The 21,358-nt window shown below is 41.2% G+C and overlaps 1 protein-coding gene and 1 pseudogene across 3 annotated transcripts in view; both read left to right on the forward strand.

Moving 5' to 3' along the window:
• Positions 1-21,358, forward strand: part of MAGI2 (membrane associated guanylate kinase, WW and PDZ domain containing 2) — a 1,342,154-nt gene that overhangs the window by 1,311,692 nt on the left and 9,104 nt on the right. The gene's annotated exons all lie outside the window — the stretch shown is intronic.
• On the forward strand, positions 15,236-16,741 carry LOC121028807 (60S ribosomal protein L13a-like; annotated as a pseudogene).

Here is a 21,358-nt window from a genome sequence, read left to right on the forward strand (position 1 = left end):
TTTTTTTTTTTTTTTTTTTTTTTTTTCCAAACAAGCCTAGTTTAATAGCTCTCTTTTATAAGGAGAGAGAGCAAATCTTTTGAAATATTCCAGGGATGGAATATCTCACATCTCAAAGTTGTTTTGTTTTTTTTTTTTTGTTTTTTTTTTTTTTGAGAGAGAGAGAGAATGTGCAAGCAGGGGAGAGGGGCAGAGGGAGAGAGAGAAAAAATCTCAAGCAGGCTTCATGATCCCACAACCCTGGGATCATGACCTGAACCCAAAATCAAGAGTTGGATGCTCAACCAGCCGAGCCACTCAAGCGCCCCTCACAGTTATTTTTAAGTTAAAAAGACTTCATTTAGAATTTGAATTGTGGGAAGTTTGTCAACAATATCCAAAGGTTTGAATATTTGATTAAATAGGAATTATAGGAGCCAAGCATAGGCCACCCCAAGATTCACTGCTTTGGCATGAACATTACTTTGAGTTAAAAGTAATCAAGACCAGTAGATTCAGGAAAAGCTATTTATCTCCCCCTCAACTGCCTGCTTGTGCCAGGAGGAGAGCTATTAATAGAAATTCTTCTTTACCTAAGAAACTTATCTGCATTATAGGGCAAATTTTGTTTTCTAAATACTTCCTCTTACCTTCCTGCTAATGATCTTCCTCCCCTTTGTATCCTCTGACCCTCTACCCCCTCCTTAGCTCATATAAGCATCATGTTGCCTGTCTTTGGAATTTCCATGCCTGTGTGGATTCTCTATATATACCCTATTAAATTTAATTTTCTCCTGCTAATCTGTCTCATGTTAATGTGACTCAGAACACCTAGAAGGATGTTGAGGGACAGAGGAAATTATTCCTCTCCAACAGATCACAGATAACTATGAAACAATACTTAATTGCCTACATAATTAAAATGACAGTAAAAGATTTAAAAGGTAAATAGAGATGGTTACATATTTGTGAGCAAACTTAATTCGTTTAATGTTGAGAAGATTCAGTTTTCTTCAGTAATGAAAAGACTGGATTAAGATAACAGGAAGCATAGGACATTATATTGATAAAACACAGAATTTGTTTTCAGGGGAGATAACATTAAGGGTAATGAAAAACTCTTCACAATCTTATGTTATCAAGGGCATACCAATAGTCCAAAAGACTATTAAAAGAGAGAAAACCAAATTTTAATTTTGTACCAGCTGACTTTTGATAGTAAAGCTCATTCACTTAGTTAAATTCATTCCAGGGGGGTGGGTGATGGGTATTGAAGAGAGCATCTTTTGGGATGAGCACTGGGTGTTGTATGGAAACCAATTTGACAGTAAATTTCATATATTAAAAATAAATAAATAAATAAATAAATAAATAAATAAATTCCAGTCGTAGCCAGCCCTGACTGTGCAAAATAATTCCTTTCCAAAGATTCCTTTTCCATAGACCTTTTACAACTTTCTTTTTCCTCAACACACATTTTACTTGCCTACAGAGATTGTAATTGGGGCCCAAGTATGCAAGAGCACACTCAGGAGTCCTAAACAGACCAGGTTCAGCCACTCGCCGCTGGCAAAATCCAAAAGCTGGAGAGACGAGGGAGGTGAAACAAGAAAGGAGTTTATTTTATAGAGGACAACATCAAGAAACCAGCAGACTAACATCTCAAAGACTGTCTCCAAAGTGCTGAAAATACTTCTAGGTTTATATTAGGAAAATGTCGGAAAATGTTGGTGGGTACATGCAGGTGGGCCGTAAAGATCAAGTCCATCACTGTCTTGGGGTCAGTCATACGGGGTCTTGCTGGCATCAGGGCAGTCATCTTTGCTTGAGGGGTAGTTTCAGTTCCCATCAGGGATCTTTTGCCTGAGTTAAAAGATAAACTGGAAAGAAGAATTTAATCGCTTAGAATGTACAGACTATGGTCAAAATGGAAGTAAAGTCCTCTTTCAAGATGTTTCCCTTATTATTTCTATGAGCTTTAATTATATATATTAGAATTCTTAACCCTTAGAAACCTTAATTACTACAGGTGCCTGCTGTCTCAGTCAGTACAGCATGTGACTCTTGATATTGGGACTGTGAGTTCCAGCCCCATGCTAAACATAGAGATTACTTAAAAAAAAAAAAAAAGGAAAAAAGGAAGGAGGAAAGGAAAGGAAGGGAAAGAAGGAAGAAAAGAAAAGAAAAAGAAAAAGAAAAGAGAATAAAAGGAAAGAGAAAAGACAAGAAAAGGAAAAGAAAAGAAAAGAAAAGAAAAGAAAAGAAAAGAAAAGAAAAGAGAAAAGAAAAAAGAAAAACTTTAATTTCTAGTGAGAACTACCATTACCCAAAAGTGGGTTCACCTGTTGATGAGTCTCGAGCTAAAAGACACAACCACACCAATGAATAGGAAAAGGAAGGGTTTTACTTGCAACAAGTAAGGAGAACACCAGGAATCTTTCCCAAAGCAGTGTCTTCCTGAATAATAAAACTGAGGAAGTTTTAAGCTGAGGGTGCATACATATTGATGAAGGGGCTTGCATAATGGAGAATCCACATGGAATTGGGGCAAACGTTGTCTTAAGGTGACTGAGTCCATGTCAAAGTCATGAAGCCAGCAAAGGCCAACATCATCAATTCTCTGGCTCCAGTTGGTCCAATATCTGGCTCAAAGGGGGTTAGATCCTGCAAAGATACCTCAAGAATGTGCATCAGGTCAACCTCTGAACCAGCACTGGCAGTTTGACCACTTGATTAACTGTCCTCGATATGATTAGGTAATCTCCTGGCCTGATAATGGTTATTTGTTTTTTACATTTTCACAAGATGGCAGGGGCCCAAAATAATTTTTCTTATGCCAGGAAAATGATATCTGTCTTTCTTTTTCTGGGGACCTCTAACTCTGCCTGCTTACACTTCTTTCTGCCTGCTTACACTAAGAAGTAAGCAATTGTGAATTGTCTGTGAAACCAGCATTCTTTAGATTGGTAAATTTATGAATACATTTCATAATTTCTAAAAGTATATACTTTTTTTTTTTCCTGCTACTTGGTAAGTCTCTTTTATTCCCCCAGCCCTTCTAGTTACTTCTTGCTTGTTGTTTTCTGAAGATGTCCTGAATAGCATGACCCTTGGAATGTGCCTTGTCTGAGTACTCAGGAAAAAACCTCTTGCCCATAGGTACACCAGGGAGAGGGATGGACTCCTGCCTCTCTGATGGACACTATTACCTTGGCCGTAATGGCATTGGGCTCAGAAGTCAGACCGTCCTTATTTTTCCTGTTCTTTTGACAAATATGTTCTCATCAGGCACAGGGTGGCCATAAACATCAATAGGACAGCCACCAATCTTAAGACTCCTGTCTAAGGTCTCTAAATAACCTGGTGTGATCCTTCAATGAGCATAACATCCAAGATATGTCTGACCGTGTGCTTCCCAAAAGGGACAAGCTGGAGTTATTACCTATTGGGACATTCACTCAGTGGTGAGCCCCTCCCTTGGGACTAAATCATGGATAAAGTTCGCAGAAAGTTGCCTGGATTAGATAGGAGTTCCATACTTTTGTTTTTTCCTGTTTCTCATTTGTCCTTTCCCATGGACTGTTTGGCATTCTCTGTCCTGCTCTCAGATCGAAAGTACTTCTAGCTTATATGACATTTAATACAATATAAAATAGCTGACCCTTCTTTTTTTTTTTTTTTTAAATGCAGTGTAGTCTTGGCTTCAAGAGGAGAATCCAGCGTTCAGCAAACTGATTACACATACAATACGTAGTGCTCATCCCAACAAGTGCCCTCCTTAATGCCCATCACCCATTTTCCCCACCTCCATCAACCTCAGTTTGTTCTCTGTATGTAAAAGTCTCTTATGGTTTGCCTCCCTCTATGTTTTTATGTTATTTTTCCTTCCCTTCCCCTATGGTCATCTGTTAAGTTTCTCAAATTCCACATATGAGTGAAATCATGTGATATTTGTCTTTCTCTGATTGACTTATTTCACTTAGCATAGTACCCTCCAGTTCCATCCACATTGTTGCAAATGGCAAGATTCCATTATTTTTCATAGCCAACTAGTATTCCATTGTATATATATACCATGTCTTCTTAATCCATTCATCAGTCGATGGACATTTGTGTTCTTTCCATAATGTAGCTATCGTTGATAGCACTGCTATAAACATTGAGGTGCATGTGCCCTTCGAATCAGCACTCCTATATCCTTTGGATAAAGTAGTGCAAGTGCTGGGCCACAGGATAATTCTATTTGTAATTATTTTGAGGAACCTCCATACTGTTTTCCAGAGTAGCTGCACCAGTTTGGATTGCACCAGTGGTGCAAAAGGGTTCCCCTTTCTCCACATCCTCACCAACATCTGTTTCATGAGTTGTTAATTTTAGCCACTCTGACCAGTGTGAGGTGGTATCTCATTGTGGTTTTGATTTGTATTTCCCTGATGATGAGTGACATTGAGCACATTTTCATATGTCTGTTGGTCATTTGGATATCTTCTTTGGAAAAGTGTCTATTCATGTCTTCTGCCCATTTCTTCACTGGATTATTTGTTTTTTGGGTGTTGAGGTTGGTAAGTTCTTCATAGATTTTGGATACTAACCCTTTATCAGATATGTCATTTGCAAATATCTTCTCCCATTCCATTGGTTGCCTTTTAATTTTGTTCATTGTTTCCTTTGCTGTACAGAAGCTTTTTTCTTGATGAGGTCCCAATCATTCCTTTTTGCTTTTATTTCCCTTGCCTTTGGAGACATGTCAAGTAAGAAGTTACTGTGGCTGAGGTCAAAGAGGTTGCTGCCTATTTTCTCTTGTAGGATTTTGATGGTTTCCTGTCTTACATTTAGCTCTTTTACCCATTTTGCATTTATTTTTGTGTGTGGTGTAAGAAAGTGGTTCAGTTTCATTCTTCTGCATGTCGCTGTCCAATTCTCCCAGCACCATTTGCTAAAGAGACTGTCTTTTTTCTATTCTTTCCTGCTTTGTCAAAGATTAGTTGGCCATATATTTGTGGGTCCATTTCTGGGTTCTCTGTTTTATTCCATTGATCTCTGTGTCTGTTTTTGTGCCAATACTGTATTGTCTTCAGGATTACAGCTTTGTAATACAGGATAAAGTCTGGGATTGTGATGCCTCCAGCTTTGGTTTTCTTTTTCAACATTACTTTGGCTATTTAAGGTCTTTTGTGGTTCCATACAAATTTTAGGATTGTTTATTGTAGCTCTGTGAAGAATGCTGGTGCTATTTTGATTGGGATTGCATTGAATGTGCAGACTGCTTTTGGTAGTGTCAACATTTTAACAATATTTGTTCTTCCAATCCAGGTAGCTTCTCCTTCTTAACAAAGGCCAGAACCACTACCCTAACCATTAATACTAGCGCTAGAGGCTTACAAAGGATATTATTGTTGGTCACCAATAATATTGACTCCCCTCAAATGGAAAGAAGCAACTCTAATCTCTACAGCATTTCAGTTCATTCACTGGCACCCACTGTAGTCTAGAATGCAATAGGGAAGTGTAGGGAGACCAACATCCCCTTTCAGGTAGTACAATGGTGTCAGAGCAGTCAAGAAGAGGGATGCCTCCTGCCACTCTGAACCCCAGGAACTTTCAGCAATTTCCTAATGGGACACCATTTCAGAAGCCAAGGAGGATTTTGGTAATGAACACCTACTTAGTTAATGTACTGTCCTCATTTTGTAGGAATTAACTATGGGATCAGTTTCCTTGATCCCAAAGGATTCCATCTTGGGCTGCCTCCTAATACACTGGAGTCAAGAAAAAGTACCAAACCCTACTTCTCACTCCCAAAAATTAATATTCTGCCCCCTGGTTAATAACTGTCAATAAAAGATGCAAACCCAACACTCAGGGTGTGCAGCTCTCTCTCTTGCTCGCTCTCTCTCTCTCTCCCTCTCCCGGGCTCAGCTGCTCTCAGATCTCAAGAATGCACTTTTTAGTTTAATAAACTTTCATGCTTCTGTTATTCATCCATTGTGCTGCATGCCTGTCCTTAAATTCATTCTCATGACAAAAACCACAAACCTTCAGCAAATCCTTTGGCTCTGGCTGGGTCGAGGCCCTGGGGCCCAGCGTCTGCCCAGTTCACCCAGCAACATCTCTTTAGTGATCACAAAGGAACTAAGTAACAGCAGGTTGAGTGACCTTCTTCATGGGTGACTCTCCAACTCTTGCCATCCTTGTGCTGGAGAGTTGCCTAGTCACTGCTCTCCTTGGTTCTACTCTCTCTTTCCCATCTACCTTGGAAAAGGCCTAGAGCTGCTAAAGACATGAGGGCAGGAGGTGTGGTAAGACTGCACATGAGCCAGCTCCTCTGAATCCACAGGTAGTCTCCTTGGATTATTCCCAGAGTTTAGACACTTCAGGGTGCATGGCCTGACACTGATGGGGACCTGTGCATGAGACCTTACATGGAAAGAGGGTATCTGCAGATCCGATCATGTTCAGATGAGGTCATTGTGGGGGGCACAATCCAAGAAGAGCATAGAACCAAGCAGAGCATAACCCACATGGAAAGGGGCACCTGGGAAGCTCAGTCAGTTAAGCATCCGAGTTCAGCTCAGGTCATGATCTCATGGTTTGTGAGTTCGAGACCTGCATTGGGCTCTCTGCTATCAGCACAGAGCTGCTTCTGATCCTCTGTCCCCCTCTTTCTCTGCCCCTCTTTCTCTCCTTACACACACACACACTCTCTCTCTCTCTCTCTCATTTTCTCTCTTAAAAATAACATTAAAAACAAATTTTTTTAAGGGGCCCCTGGGTGGCTCAGTTGGTTAAGCGTCCGACTTCAGCTCGGGTCATGATCTCACGGCTTGTGAGTTTGAGCGCCATATTAGACTCTGTGCTGACAGCTCAAAGCCTGGAGCCTGCTGCAGATTCTGTGTCTCCCTCTCTCTCTGCCCCTTCCCCTCTCAAACGCTGTCTCTCTCTCTCTCAAAAATAAATAAACATCAAAAAATTAAAAAAAAAAAGAATGTTAAAAAAAAAAAGCCCATATAGAAAATATCCAGGAAATGAAGGCGCTATGCTGCAATGTCAGAAAACCATCCCAGAGACCCCACAGCACACAGGCCTATGCCCCCTGTTAATAGTATATGTAGTCTTTAAATGTGGCACAAGACACGTTTACTAACACACCCGAACACCTTTAGTTTCCCTGTGATGAGAAGACCATAAACAGGTAAACTTAGACTTGTTTAGCAATTAATGTTTCAGTATTTTATTTTCTTTGGAAATGATCTAGACGGTCAATGAATTCTCATCATTTAATTTAACTTAGCAAAATTCTAAGCGTGGAAGTTACCAAAGAGATTTGGAAAACTACGGAAACCTTTCAAAAAACAATCATTGCTAAAAAGTTCACCTAAAAAGTCTTACCTCAATCACCTCTACTTAATTCATTTGTTCTTAACAATCATACTTAGATTACACCTGAAAATTTCATGAGACAGCAAAGCCCTTAGCTATCATCTTAAGATTTTCTTTCATTTGTTTGTTTGTTTGGTTGGTTGGTTGGTTGGTTGTTTTTTGCTGACAAATTTTGTAACAAAAATAACATGAATTTATTTGACTTTAAGTAGAATATGGTATTACACTTAATGTGGAAACTCTAAAGATATGCCCATATTAATTAAACCAACAAACTTAAACTACCTTTAATTTCCTGAAAACTATCCTAGATCACATAAACTTGAGAACATTTGGGTTAGTTTCTATCATCTTTCTGAGATTTAGAAATGCTTGATTTATAAGCACTTAACTTGAAACTAATCATTAAATAGAGCTCTTTTACAAATTAATTTTGGCAATGGCAAGTGGAGGTAGAAAAATACCGTTTCTATATTGTACATATACGGACATACATAAACACAAAAAGATCTTACAGCTTTGAATTTTGAAAATTTAGCTATGAATCAGATACAACAATATAAAACTCACTAGTTTGTAAGATTATCTGCTCAAATGGCTGAAGCTTTTTACTAGTAATATTGGTGAGGATGCCTGATTTGTGCTTGTCCTTGACAAGTAATCTTATGGACGTTGTGGAGCAGTTTTGTTGTGGTTTTTTTTTTTAATTTTTTTAATGTTTGTTTATTTTTGAGAGAGAGAAACAGAGCCGGAGTTAGCACGGAGCCCACCAAGGGGCTCAAACTCACTGCAAGATCATGACCTGAGCCAAAGTCGGCTGCTTAACTGACTGAGCCACCCAGGCGCCTCGGCAGTTTGTATTTTTTAAAATTTAGGCCTCTTTTTCTTTTCTTTTCTTTTCTTTTCTTTTCTTTCCTTTTCTTCTTTTTTTCCCCTTTAGTTTTAGGCAAATGTGGGCATTGTTTTAGGTACCTCCTGGGGTGTTTACGTTTCAAAGATATAGTAAGATTTACATCTTCAAGGGACAAAGAAAGAATGGAAGTTCCTTCAAGAAGGACTTTGGTTTCCTAAGGCCAACAACTCACGAGCCTTTTGAGATAAATTGGGGAGGTTTTAAGATTGGTAAAAAGGAATAGATGATGGGGCACCTGGGTGGCTCAGGTGAGTTTCAGCTCTGTGCTGACAGCTCAGAGCCTGGATGGAGCCTGCTTTGGATTCTGTGTCTCCCTCTCTCTCTGCTCCTCCCCAGCTTTGCGCTCTGTCTCTCTTCTTTCTTTCTCTCTCAAAAATAAATAAACATGAAAAAAAAATCTTTTAAAGGAATAGATGGGACCTTGTATTACCTCCAGAACTACATTTTATTTTTCATTTTGCAAAGATTTATAAGATAAGAACAGTTGCTCTCAATTTTTTTCCCCCAAAGAGTTAGGTTGCAGCCTAAATGATATTAAAGGGTTGATCCACTGTCCAGTTACATTGTCTCCATTTGCTTCTCTCCCTCTGGGCCCATAAGTTTTAGGTTTGGGGAAGAGACTTTAAAAAATCCTATCAGGCTTTGAAGATCAGCTTCCAACTTCTAATCAACTTTTAACCAAAATACTACTACCCTTCCCCCACAAAAAACGGCATTTAAATATCTTGTCAGTTTTTAGCTTGGACAAACAATATATATTTGGGCAGTATGGAAAAAACTTCATGCATCAAAGAGGCGTCTTTAAAAAGGGTGCAAAGGATACTACCTTCTCAAGACCCAAAGTCAGTCCCAAAGACAGTCAAAAGAACCGAGAGCCTGCAAATCTCAGGCACACAGAAAGCCCAAGCCATGCATAGAACAAGTTTAGTAAGATTGTACCTTTTTTTTTTTTTTTTTTTTTTTTTTTTTTTTTTGTATCTACAGTTTCTGGAACAGCAGTTCTCAGACATCAAATAAGCAGGTGTGCTGGAAGGTGGCATGCTTAATTCTTTGGATTTTAGGAAGGAGGAATTTACATTGAATGTGGAGTTTTAATTTCTGTTCTTTCATCTTGTAAAGAGGAGTCCCTAAGGCTAGCCATTAAAATTCTTTGTATCCACTTTTTAATTTGGTCTTTTCCACAGACGCCAGTAAGACAATAGTTTAGGATGAGAGCTCTCCAAAATTTTTCAACTATAGAAGTTTTCAATTCAAAAATCCATCCTCTGGCCATTGACAAGTAGGATCTATTAATCTCAATAGCAACTCAAACTAATAAGCTTTTTTATGGCTTGACCAAGGAGGTAAGAAGCATCCCACAAGAGAATACAAAATATGCAGCCCTCACAAGATCCAGCAAGTTCATTCCCAAAGATTGCCTAGGAAAGCAAAAGCCTTTGTTGCACAGGTGGTAAGGACGGTGTAGTGAATACAGTGTCTCTGGTTTCCCACAAGAACTCGAGATGCCTCCAGTCACAAACCTGCTAATCTGTGACACCAGGCAGGTGCTATCGGAATGAGACTTTCCCAGCACTAACAAAGAAAGGAAGGTTGAGGCTACAAGGGCTCCTTATGGACTAGGACCCTTTATGGCAAACTCCCCTGAGAGCTGGCATGGTTGGATGAAGAGAATGCTGTTTGGGAGTCTGTGCCATGGAACCCCACTCTATTCAGCTGGTGCACCCTGGTAAGTGTACCTTCTGCATGGCAGAGACCAAAGAGAATATTCTCACTAGTCGTAAAGCCAAATTCTCAGGACATGGAATAAGACAAAAGGAAAAACCCCATCCAGTTTTTACACAGGGGACTCACGGCCAAGTTTGTTTGCACAGATGCCGGTCTGGTAACCATGGTCTGTGAGCCACGCTCAAATAGCGGGCTTATGGTGCCTATGCCTGTGTTCTGCCCTATGGCTCTTCCTCCTTATGACAAACTACACAAAAGGCAGAGACAAAAACAAGGACCATCTTTGGGAGGAAAACAATGGGTAAAAGTCAAGGGTACTCATTACCAAATTTTAACTAGAGTGCCTATGTCCAAGGAGCTAGTTCCACAAATACTTTATCCTGCTAAGCTAAATTTAGGGGGTGGGAAAGGGGGAGCGGGGACTCTCATCATGCTTGCTTCCAACAGACCCTGTCAGCAGAGATCCAGGAAACCCTTGTGGTAAGAATTCTTACCTTCTGATGCTGTTTGTCCGAGGTGTCAGGATGTCTCAGCTATAGCAGCCTCAGAACGAGTAGTGTCCACACCATGAAGTAAATCCTGCCAACTGTCAGGGAGGGAAAATTTTTTCTCTACCCTTCTAGATTCTTCTGCTGGTCTAATCAGATTGACATGAGACAGATTAACAGGAGAAAAACACATTCAATCATATATGTAGAGGGGTCCCAGAGAACATGAGATCCACAGGCAGCCAGGCAAATGAGGCTTATATGCTACCTGAGCTAAGGAGAAGAGGGTAGAGGGGTTGGGAGATGAAGACAATTCACAGAAAGACAGCAAGAGCAGATGTTTGCCATGCCACACTGAGAAGTCTTTCTGATATACAAGAACCGCATCTCTGGTGATAGCTCTCTTTTTGTTGCAGCCTCCCCTGTCTAAATGTTTTGGGGCAGTTTAGGGGGGCAGGTAGAAAGAAAAACTTCTTGAGTCTTTGTTTCTCAAAAATAGTCACCCTAAAATAATCCTCATGCCAAAGAAACACATTTTGGGGTGGTAAATCTTGCTTCCCTGCAATTCACATGCATTTATTACAAATATACCAGGTTTCTCCACATTTCTGGAAATTACTAGAGTTGGCTGCTATGCCACTTTCAAGAAAGGGGAATGAGTGATCTCTGGCTGATCTATTTATTTTTCATCCAACTGATATTTATTGAACACTTGGTAGTATGCACCCAGTACTGTCAGAGACTTAAGTTGCAACAGCAAACAAGACAGATCACAGTCTGTGTCAAATAGGATTTATATTCTAGCAAGAGAGACACACAAATAAATTGTAGTCAATGTTGTGAACGAGACTAAGGAGCTGCACCAGAAAATAACCACTTTGGACAAGGTGGTGAGAGAGGCCTTGGAGGAGGTGATACTGAAGCTGAAGAGACAAAGAGCCAAGCGTTTAGGCTGCAAATGTGCACACAGCCCAGGAACTGGGTCCTCCTCTTTCAGCAGATGTGTATTGTTCAGAAGGGAGCCTGCTGCACAAATTTGGCCTTCATGTCTGAGTCTGCACTGCTGCCAACAATTCACCCTCTGCACCCAATTGCCAATATCCTCCTCCCAAGCCAGCCTTTAGCTCCCCTGCCTGTCTACAGCCCCTTGTTTAGGCTGCTGCCCGAGCACTCGGAGGAGCAAGCTGGCACAGTAGGGTTTTTCTGCAAGTGCACAGACCTGTACAAATCCCAGGCCCTGATGAACCATCATCTGCAGTGATAGTTCAATAGAGTGTCGGGTATTTTTCCTCCGTTCATCTTTATTTCTGGAGAAATGTCTTCAATAAACAGCCTTACCTTTTGCTAAAATGAAATTAAACCCGTGTGAAATAGGACATTTTGTATGAGCCCTAAGTGCTACAGAAATTGATACCCATTGGTTTGTTTCTAGGAAGTTCTGAGACTTTATTTGCAAAAATGAAAAATTCATAGGCAGCATTAATGAAAACCCAGCCCAAACTCTCCTTTTCAAGGTGAGGCAGACTCTGGGCGCTTGGGTGGCTCAGTCAGTTAAGCCTCTGACTTCGCCTCAGGTCATGATCTCATAGTCCCTGCGTTGGGCTCTGTGCTGACAACTCAGAGCCTGGAGCCTGCTTCAGATGCTGTGTCTCCCTCTCTCTCTGCCCTTCCCTGCTCACACTCTGTCTCTCTCTCAAAAATGAAGAAATGTTAAAAAAAAAAAATTAAGATGAGGCGGACTCACTACTTCCCACAGCCCCACCCATCTCCCTCCCACCCAGACCGCCTTCTGTCTTCAGCTGGTCTCTCCAATGTTGTCAAGCCCAGGCTCCTGTCACTCCCTCCCTTCCCACCAATCCATGCCCTGTGCCACACAGACCCTTGTCCCCCACACTTCTTGGGAACTATAACATGAACATGAATGAGGGTTCAGATGGTTTCAAATAGTATCATCATTTGTTCTTGACTATCAGAGCAGGGGAGATGCAGGAGGCTTTCACAAACCAATAGGTAGGGAGTAAGGGTTCTCTGGCGTTATCAGCTGCCTGATGGGGAAAAAAGGGTGCAAAAACAGGCTGCTAAGCTTACAGCAGCCCTTGGGGTCCGAAGTTCAGGGTCAGGCCTGTGATCCCAGCGGGGATCCTTCATGACAGTTCCTTTTATCCGAATGCCTCCTGGGCTCTGGTCCTTTCTCAGGTGCTTTGTTGTGCAATTTGAATGACAGAAGGCATGCACGACATTTAGCATTAAGAGTAAATGCCCAGCAAATGTTAGCTGGGTTTTTTGTTTTATTATTATCGCTATTATTTACAAGTGCTTACTATGTGCCCCAAAATGGTAGATCCTCACTTAGTTTTTACAAAAGTTTGGGTGATTTTAATTTTCACAACAGATGTCTAAGGTAGATACTGTATCATTTGGGCGCAGAGAAGTTGGGTCATTTGCCCAAAGCTACACGGCTAGTCAGTAGTAAAGCTAAAATACAAATCTATGCTGCCTCAACTCTAGATTTCAATTCTCTTTCCAGTCTCCCATGTTCATGAATCCTGACATTACAAAGTCCAACTCAGACCCTCCAGTGAGTCTCCAACACCTGCTGAATGAACTCCATGTCCCTCTGCATGTCCTTCAAATGAGGAAGCTCATTGTCACTTCATCTCAGGTCACCGTACAGCTCACGTCCTGGTTTTGCACCGTGGGAGTCTATCTGGAGTCCCCTCCAGTGCCAAGCACACAGGAATGAGGGTGTGAATGTGTGAATGCAGGGAAGTCCAAATTGTGAGGCTCACTCTGGAATATACTGAAAAGTTTAGTTTGGGGTATGTGAAAGTGAAAGATTTGGGTTTTCTCTCTCTTCACATTAGGCAAGAAGTAGGCATAATTCAAAGCAGAAGAGAAGCAACGACTTGAAAAAAAGGCTAATTATTGAAGAAATAGGGGATGACATTGCTGCTAATAATAAAATTTTAATCGATCTAGTTTTCACTTCAAGACCATTTGCTCAGGGAGGCCTCCCTGAACTCCTAAATGAGGTTAGCACCCCATTAAATGCTTCTGTAGCACCCTTTACTTTTTAAAAAACTTTTCTTTTGATGGTCCATCACATTTGAAATCATTTGTTCTATATCTACTTCATATAACAAGCTTTGCAAGGGCAAGAATGTCATCTTGTTCATGCTGAATTCCCAGCAGTCGACACAGTTGCTTGGCACAGAGTAGATAATTGAATAAATATTCATTTACAGCAAGATTAATAGTATTTCTCAGCCAAAGAGTGATCATGCTTCTGCTTGCCAATACCAATAAGAGAAAAGGAAATTTGATTTATTTATAAAAGAATCTAAAACAACATGATACTCTGATCGAAGCAACATGCAGTTAGTTAAGTGTTAGTTCAAGTATAATTCCTTTGTCAGTATCAGTGAATGACTCAACCTGTTAGATAAGGAGGAAGATCCTCCCTATCACCCTCCTGCTTAAAAGCTTCCCAACTCTCTTTCCGGTGAAGTTCTCCCCAACCTGCTCTCCCAGCCATCTCTTCTTCTGCTATCCCAGACACCCCTCACCATTCCCACAATCCACCCAGCACTTGCTGATCCCACTTTCTGGGATAGTCTTCTCTATTTCTGTGTCTATGCTCCTTTTAAACTCAAACTAAAGCCCTCTCCACGTCCCAAATACAGAACAATTGATTTTCATGTGCCCACCCCACAGCACTCCGTACTTGCCCCTGGAAGTCCAGAATTCTGAAATTGTACACAATGAGTTCCTGGAGTCACTAATCGTGTCTTGTTCATCTTCACATCTCCAGTGCCTAGCACACGACTGCCTGAAGGTCAGCACATATTCTGGTGAATAAAGACAAAAGAAAACCTCAGGTCCTCCTTGACTGTTCCTTTTCCCTCACACCCTATATCCACTCCATCAGCAGGTCCAGCGTAGTCTGTCTTCAAAACATTTCATGAATCTAGCCCCTTCTCACCACCTGCCTAGCCTAGGCCACCATCATGTCCTGCCTGGACGACCACAATAGCCTCCTGACTGATGTCTGGCTTCTGCCTGCAATTTATTTTGCACACAGCAGCCATGTTAGCCTTTTAAAATGTTCCCTAGGGTCGCCAGGGAGGCTCAGTTGGTTAAGTGTCCAACTCTTGATTTCAGCTCAGGTCATGATCTCACAGTTCATGGGATCCAGCGCCATGTCAGGCTTTGTGCTGTCAGCATGGAGTCTGCTTGGGATTCTCTCTCTCTGCATCTCCCCCCGCTCATGCTCTCTCTCTCTCTCAAAATAAATAAACTTTAAAAAATAAATAAATAAATAGAATAAAATATCCCCCTTCATGAGACCATCCAATGGTCTCCAGAACACTTAGAATAAAATTCAAACTCCTCACTGAAGCCCCAATTGATCTTGCCTTTCCCCCCTCTGCCTCCACATCCTACTTACCATTCTGCCAACATGCTAAGCCTTGTCTTTGCACATGTTCCATCTGTCCCCACATGACTTGCTACCCGGCATTCAATTCCCCTCTCAGTGTCAGCTCATCAGATAGGCTTTCCCTGACCACCTTATCTAAAACAGTACCCCAGGGGACTTGGGTGGCTCCGTCCATTAAGTGTCTGACTTCAGCTCAGGTCATGATCTTGTGGTCTGTGAGTTCAAGCCCTGCATTGGGCTCTGTGCTCAGAACCTGGAGCCTGCTTCAGATTCTGTGTCTCCCTCTCTCTCTGCCCTGCCCTGCTTGCTCTCTCTCTCTCTCTCTCTCAAAAATAAACATCAAAAAAATTAAAAATAAATAAATAAAATAAAATAGTACCCCACATCTCTCTACCTTCTCACGTTACCTTATTTTCTTGTGTTGTACTTATCATTATCAGGCTTATTATTACCTATTTATATATTAATTTTCTGTCTCTTTCACTATGATAGTAAGATCCATGAAGATAGAAATATTGCCATCTTCACAGCTGCCTTTTCAGTGCATAGACCTCCTCTATAATGTAAGTAGTAGGTGTCAACAAAAGTATGTTGAATGGAAGTTTTTAAAAAATTTGGAGGCATCCAAATGGAGGCATCTTCCAAAAATGGCAGAAAGGCAGGTCTCATGCTTGATGACTGAGGCTACCTCCTGGGCCTCTAGGTACCCATCATGGCTCATCATTGTCAAGCAGGTACTGCTGGCTTGGAAGGTGGTGGTTGTCCACTGTGAGCTTTTCTGGAAATTTCTATAGAAACAAGTTAAAATACCTGGCCTTCCTCCACAAGTGTATGGACACCAACTGGTCCTGGGCCCCTACCACATCTTTGGGCGAACAGTAGAGACCTCTGCCCACCGGATGAAGAAGGCCAGGTGGCTCTGACCACCTCAGGCTGTTGGATGGGAGCCCACCACCCTCTGACAAGAAAAAGTCTGTTGATGTTTACTGCTGCCCTGGAGACTGTGTCTCATCCATGAAAGTTTGTCCATCTGGGATGCCTGGCTCACAACATTGGCTGGAAGTACCAAAAGGTGATAGCCACCCTGGACGAGGAGAGGAAGGAGAAGGCCAAGATTCATTAGAACAGCTCATGAGGTTATGGAAACAAACCAAAAAGAAGATGGAGAAGAAACATGACCAATCTACAGAGACCCTCAAAACCCTATGACTCCCAGTCTGAACACAGTAAAGATTGTTTATTCTTCATGCTGGGCCTGACCTGCCCTTCCTCCATTACCGCCCTGGGATGTGGGGGATCCAAGAGCTGCCATCCAGGGTTTAGAAGGCTGGGGACACAGAAAGGGCTTAGTCACCACTCCTGTTTAAGAAAGACCTCTCTTTAAAAAGTCACTTTACACATCTGTAAGATCTGTGAAGGCATAATTTGTCTGTGACCTACTTGTTTATGAGAGAGTTTTAGAAGATCAATAGCAGGAACAACCATAGTTACTTCAGTTTCAGTATTTGCAAACGTGAGCTGGAAAACTGTAATTGGAGGGGACTCTGCATTGTGAGTGAGGCATCTGTTTGAAACTAACTTCTCAAGTGGTTGTACACGATACTCTGCAGCTGCTAGAATATGGAAAGGTGCTTGTGGGGGAGTGTGAGCCTGGTGTGGCCCAAAGGTATTCATCATCGTGCATAGGCTGGGAAGACCTAGAACCAAGAGGCTACAAGCATTGCCCTTGCTGCTTCCCTGTATTTTGTGATCAGAAATGAGTAAGTTGGGTTTTTTTCATAATTTTCTTTTTTTTTAATTTAAATTTTATTTTTTTAATTTACATCCAAATTAGTTAGCATATAGTGCAACAATGATTTCAGGAGTAGATTCCTTAATGCCCTTTACCCATTTAACCCATCCCCCCTCCCACAACCCCTCCAGTAACCCTCTGTTTGTTCTCCATAGTTATGAGTCTCTTCTGTTTTGTCCCCCTCCCTGTTTTCATATCATTTTTGCCTCCCTTCCCTTATGTTCATCTGCTCTGTGTCTTAAAGTCCTCATATGAGTGAAGCCATATGATACTTGTCTTTCTCTGACTGACTAATTTCGCTTAACATAATACCCCCTAGTTCCATCCACGTAGTTGCAAATGACAAGCTTTCATTCTTTCTGACTGCCGAGTAATACTCCATTGTATATATGTACCACGTCTTCTTTATCCATTCATCCATCAATGGACATTTGTGTTCTTTTCATACTTTGGCTATTGTTGACAGTGCTGCCATAAACATGGGGGTGCACGTGCCCCTTTGAAACAGCATACCTGTATCCCTTGGATAAATACCTACTAGTGCAACTGCTGGGTCGTAACGTAGTTCTATTTTTAATTTTTTGAGGAACCTCCATACTGTTTTCCAGAGTGGCTGCACCAGCTTGCATTCCCACCAATGATGCAAAAGAGATCCTCTTTCTCCGCATCCTCACCAACATCTGTTGTTGCCTGAGTTGTTAATGTTAGCCATTCTGACAGGTTTAAGGTGGTATCTCATTGTGGTTTTGATTTGTATTTGTATTGATTTGATTTGATGAGTGATGCTGAGCATTTTTTCATGTGTCGGTTGGCCATCTGGATGTCTTCTTTGGAGAAGTGCCTATTCATGTCTGTTGAGTTTGATAAGTTCTTTATAGATTTTGGATACTAACCCTTTATCTGATATGTCGTTTGCAAATATCTTCTCCCATTCTGTCGGTTGCCTTTTAGTTTTGCTGATTGTTTCTTTGGTGTGAAGAAGCTTTTTATTTTGATGAGGTCCCAATAGTTCATTTTTGCTTTTGTTTCCCTTGCCTCTGGAGACATGTTGAGTAAGAAGTTGCTGCGGCCAAGATCGAAGAGGTTTTTGTCTGCTTTCTCCTCAAGGATTTTGATGGCTTCCTGTCTTACGTTTAGGTCCATTTCATCCATTTTGAGTTTATTTTTGTTTATGGTGTAAGAAAGTGGTCCAGGTTCATTGTTCTGCATGTCGCTGTCCAGTTTTCCCAGCACGACTTGCTAAAGAGACTGTCTTTATTCCATTGGATATTCTTTCCTGCTTTGTCAAAGATCAGTTGGCCATATGTTTGTGGGTGCATTTCTGGGTTTTATATATATATATATATATATATATATATATATGAGAGAGAGAGAGAGAGATGGATGAGAGGGCAGTTTTTTGAGAAATAAAACTGGATACAGAAAAAAAATTGTCTGAGGATAGCCTTGATGAAGTATGATAACGACAAAATCAGAGGACTCCAGACACAAGACCTTTGCTTCTATTAATACATTTTCTTTTTTAAACAGCCAGAATTGTTTCAAAAAAGGTGGGGGGGGGCACTTTGTTCCCTGGGGACATATTAATGGGGATATAGTTGCACATCATTTGTAGGGCCTCAGTCCAGAAGTGAGTTAATCTGATGCCTGAGTCTTGCCCATGAACGAATGGCTTATAGAGGCAGATGAAGGGGGTGTGAAAATCTTGTCTGGGTACCACAGAGGCATGGGTTTAGCTGGAGTTCAAGAGTATCCTCTGAATAGTCTGTTTCCACTTCTGTCTTTGGCAAGAGGTGGCTATTATCAGTTTCCATCATTTCTCCCATGAAATGGGTACCTTATGATTGATTATTCTCATTCCTATTTCCACTGTCTCCCACTTCAGACAGGGATGTATTTCTGTGATGAAGAAAATGATCTAAAAAAGCTTTAAGATTAAAGATGCTTTCTAAAGATTAGTATAAAACCTCTTCAATTCAGGGTGCCTGGGTGGCTCAGTTGGTTAAGCATCTGGCTTTGGCTCAGGTCATGATCTTGCGGTTTATGAGTTGGAGCCCCGCATCGGGCTCTGTGCTAACAGCTCAGAGCCTGGAGCCTGCTTCAGATTCTGCGTCTCCTCCTCTCTGTGCCCCTCCCATGCTCATGCTCTATCTCTCTCTGTCTCTCAATAATAAATAAATGTTAAAAAAATTTTTTTTAATAAAAATTTAAAAAAACCTCTTCCTTTTGGATTCTGCTAACTCTGGGAACTCAGAATTCATCATCAGTTTCATCAGGCTAAGACTTACCTTAGTGCAATGATGAGGAAAACAGAGAGGTTACTAAGCAAACTAGTGGTGGTGACATTATTTGCAAACGGTGTAACCAATTTAAGAAGACTTCTTCCCACCAGGCTTAAAAACAGTTTCTCAACACTATTAATTTTTTCACATTTAAAAACTGAGGTATATTAAGAAATTAAAAATAGAACTACCCTACGGACCCAGCAATTGCACTACTAGGTATTTATCCGAGGGATACAGGTATGCTGTTTCAAAGGGACACATGCACCCCAAAGTTTGTAGCAGGACTATCAACAATAGCCAAAGTATGGAAAGAGGACAAATGTCCATCAATGGATGAATGGATAAAGAAGATGTGGTATAGATATAGATATAGATATAGACACACAGTGGAGTATTACTTGGCAATCAAAAAGTGAAATCTTGCCATTTACAACTACGTGGATGGAACAAGAGGGTATTATGCTAAGGGAAATTAGAGAAAGACAAATATCATATGACTTCACTCATATGAGGACTTTAAGACACAGAACAGATGAACATAAGGGAAGGGAGGCAAAAATAATATAAAAACAAGGAGGGAGACAAACATAAGCGACTCATAACTATGGAGAAAAAACAGAGGGTTACTGGAGAGGTTGTGGGAGGGGGGATGGGCTAAATGGGTAAGAGGCATTAAGGAATCTACTCCTGAAATCATTGTTGCACTATATGCTAACTAACTTGGATGTAAATTAAAAAATAAATTAAGGAAGAAAGAATGAAGGAAAGAAAAGGAAAGAAAAGAAAAAGATCCTTTAAAAAATTGAGGTATAATTTACATACAGTAAAATTTGCCCTTTTCAGTATACAGTTGCACTCGTTTTGAAAAATCCATACAGCTATATAATCACTATCATATGCAAGATACAGAGCAGTTCCAGAATCCCCCACAATTTTCCCAGTCTTTGCGTGGTAGCCTCTCCCCACCCCAAACTTCTAGAAACCTCTCATCAGTTTTCTGCCCCTTTAGTTTTAATATTCGAGAATGTCATATAAAGGGGATCATACAGAATGTAACATTTTGGAGCTGACATCTTTCATTTGGCATGACACAACTAAGATTCACTCGTGCTGTTGGGCAGATAAATAGTTTGTTCCATTTCGTGGCTGAGACTACCCATCGTGCCACAGTGTGTTCATCCGTTCACCAGTTGATGGACCTTCAGGTTGTTTCTAGTTTTTGGTGAATAAGAATAAAGCCACTAGGCAAATTCGCATACAAGTTTTTGTGTGGACCTAGGTTTTTATTTCACTTGTGTGGATACCTCAGAGCAGGATTGCGGAGTGGTAGGGTAACTAAATGTTTCACTTTTTTTAAAAAAATTTTTTTTCAACGTTTATTTATTTTGGGGACAGAGAGAGACAGAGCATGAACGGGCGAGGGGCAGAGAGAGAGAGGGAGACACAGAATCGGAAACAGGCTCCAGGCTCCGAGCCATCAGCCCAGAGCCTGACGCGGGGCTCGAACTCACGGACCGCGAGATCGTGACCTGGCTGAAGTCAGACGCTTAACCGACTGCGCCACCCAGGCGCCCCTAAATGTTTCACTTTTTAAGAAACTGCTAAGCTGTTTTCCCAAGTGGCACTGTTCCACTTCTTATTTCCAACAGAATCATGTGACGGTTCTGGTGGCTCCACGTCCTTGCCAGTTATTTTCAGGTTGTTGTTTGGTTTTGGTTTTTACTTTAGCCATGTTAATAGATGTGTAGTGGTATTTCACGGTAGTTTTAATTTGCATTTTGCTATTGGGGATGTTGAGCATCATCCTATGTGCTGATTTGCCATTCAAATATCACCTTTAGTGAAGTGAAAATTCAAATCTTTTGCCCTTTCTAAAAATTGGGTTTAACTATTAATACAATGGCCGATATGTATATAAACATCCATATATGTATTGTTTCCTTTGATCACAGCCCTGGGAGGGAAGCAGGGCAGATGTTATTCCTTAACTCTCAGTTTTCCAGTTCCCTGAGAAATTGAGGCTAGAATGGTTAAATGACTTGCCCAAGTTCACACCAAGTGGCAGTACGAGGGTTTGAGCCTGGCCTGTCACTGATACTCCTTCCTCCACTAACTGCTGACTTATCCTTCCTGAGGGCTGGGAGGGCCACTGCTGGCTCAGCGGGACTGTGAACTGTCAGCTGAGGCTCTGGCTGAGTAAACCAGCACCAGCCAAATTATGGAAAGGTAGTTTGTGCTTGCCAGCTGTGGTACAGACACTTCCATCCCCTTTCTCCAGCAAAACTTCCCTGTGCTTTGTCTCCCTTCTCTGGAGTCCAACTCCCAGCTACTAACATGTAGAAAAAAAAAAAAAAATCT

This window comes from Herpailurus yagouaroundi, unplaced genomic scaffold (assembly GCF_014898765.1).
Source record: "Herpailurus yagouaroundi ecotype Mexico unplaced genomic scaffold, PumYag 100, whole genome shotgun sequence".
NCBI classification, from domain to species: Eukaryota; Metazoa; Chordata; class Mammalia; order Carnivora; family Felidae; genus Herpailurus; species Herpailurus yagouaroundi.